Source organism: Alosa pseudoharengus, unplaced genomic scaffold, assembly GCF_046254945.1.
Source record: "Alosa pseudoharengus isolate Yale_2024_CS ecotype anadromous, Long Island Sound unplaced genomic scaffold, YU_APseudo_1.1 YU_APseudo_1.1_scf_10, whole genome shotgun sequence".
Lineage (NCBI taxonomy): Eukaryota > Metazoa > Chordata > Actinopteri > Clupeiformes > Clupeidae > Alosa > Alosa pseudoharengus.
In genome coordinates this window covers 39,172,376-39,174,875 of record NW_027468565.1, presented here as the reverse complement: position 1 = coordinate 39,174,875, position 2,500 = coordinate 39,172,376, and the positions used below count along the sequence as shown (strand labels likewise).

Sequence of the window (2,500 nt, the reverse complement as noted above, 5' to 3'; positions counted from 1 at the left end):
TATTTGACCGGCATATCATCAAAATGTCCGGAAAACGAAACCTCTGCCGGTCACTTTGACCGGCACCATTTTTTTCTAGCGGAAACTCTGGCCCACACCCACACCTACGCCCACACCTACGCCCACACCCACACCTACGCCCACACCCACACCTACGCCCACACTCACACCTACGCCCACACCCACACCTACGCCCACACCCACGGCCACACCTACGCCCATGCCCACACCCACACCTACACTCATGCCCACACCCACACCTACGCTCATGCCCACACCCACACCTACGCTCATGCCCACACCCACACCTACGCTCATGCCCACACCCACACCTACGCTCATGCCCACACCCACACCTACGCTCATGCCCACACCCACACCTACGCTCATGCCCACACCCACACCTACGCTCATGCCCACACCCACACCTATGCTCATGCCCACACCCACACCTACGCTCACGCCCACACCCACACCTACGCTCATGCCCACACCCACACCTACGCTCATGCCCACACCCACACCTACGCTCAGAACAATAAATCACAGAGCATAGCACACCAACGCTTACTGTACAGATATCATGCACACTAACCCTTACAGATATCATGCACACTAACACTTACAGATATCATGCACACCAACACTTACTGTACAGATATCATGCACACCAACACTTACTGTACAGATATCATGCACACCAACACTTACCAACACTTACAGATATCATGCACACCAACACTTACTGTACAGATATCATGCACACCAACACTTACAGATATCATGCACACTAACCCTTACAGATATCATGCACACTAACACTTACCAACACTTACAGATATCATGCACACTAACACTTACCAACACTTACAGATATCATGCACACTAACACTTACAGATATCATGCACACTAACCCTTACAGATATCATGCACACCGACACTTACAGATATCATGCACACCAACACTTACAGATATCATGCACACTAACTATTACAGATATCATGCACACTAACACTTACAGATATCATGCACACTAACACTTACAGACATCATGCACACTAACACTTACAGATATCATGCACACCAACACTTACAGATATCATGCACACCAACACTTACCAACACTTACAGATATCATGCACACCAACACTTACAGATATCATGCACACCAGCCCTTACAGATATCATGCACACCAACACTTACCAACACTTACAGATATCATGCACACCAACACTTACCAACACTTACAGATATCATGCACACCAGCCCTTACAGATATCATGCACACCAACACTTACAGATATCATGCACACCGGCCCTTACAGATATCATGCACACCAACACTTACAGATATCATGCACACCAGCCCTTACAGATATCATGTACACCAACACTTACCAACACTTACAGATATCATGCACACCAGCCCTTACAGATATCATGCACACCAACACTTACAGATATCATGCACACCAGCACTTACAGATATCATGCACACCAACACTTAACAACACTTACAGATATCATGCACACCAGCACTTACAGATATCATGCACTTAACTGGGCTTTTGTATAGATCTATAAGTTAGAAATCTATATTTGTTGTATTGATCTATATTTGTTAGAAAAGTAAAACTCACTGCATTGCACACCAGGACCTCCAGATATTATGCCCTACGCTGCGGTGTGTGTGTGTGTGTGTGTGCGCGTGTGTGTGTGTGTGTGTGTGTGTGTGTGTGTGTGTGTGTCGTAAGTCTTAATCAACTGTTGTTTAGAACAGATATGCTATGGCACATGCAGGAAAGAGTGTTTGCTTGTGCGTGTAAATTGGTTTGGAAGCAGCAATGGTCTGTGACTGTGTTTGTGTGACTATGGTGGCTAGTGTGTATATTTGATACTGTATCTCTACAAGGCGTCTGTGTGTGTGTGTGTGTGTGTGTGTGTGTGTGTGTGTGTCCGTGTGTGTGTGTGTGTGCATGGCTGTGTGTGTGTGTGTGTGTGTGTGTGTGCGGGCGTGTGTGTGTGTATTTATGTGTATCATGACCGTAGCCTCTGTAGACCTTTGACATCTTAGCACACACCCCTGACACCTAGTGCATGTGCATGTGTATGTGTGTGTGCCTTTGTGTATGTGTGTGTGTTTGTGTGCATGAGTGTACATGTTTGTTTGAGTGTAATAGGATTAGCTTAGAACATTGAGCTGATAGGATGCAGCAGTGAGAGGTCAGCATGTCTCTCTTTCGCTCTCTCTCTCTCTCTCTCTCTCTCTCTCTCTCTGTGAACCGCTATACCAGGGCTGTCACAGAATGATTTGATCATCAAGATACCAATTTTATATTAAAATAGAAAATAAATAAAAAGTTAATTCAAATGTCAAGTACAAAACTTAGAAGTGATAGAAGTGGAATAGAAGTGATTAGAAGTGGATGCTATGTGTACCCGGGTGTATATAGTAATGTGTGCTATTTACACCCTGGTGGAAGTACTGATTTTCACA

The 2,500-nt window shown here is 45.3% G+C and overlaps 1 protein-coding gene across 1 annotated transcript in view; it reads left to right on the top strand.

Moving 5' to 3' along the window:
* The window catches only part of ano2a (anoctamin 2a), a 53,102-nt gene that overhangs the window by 28,318 nt on the left and 22,284 nt on the right, over positions 1–2,500 (top strand). The window lies entirely within an intron of this gene.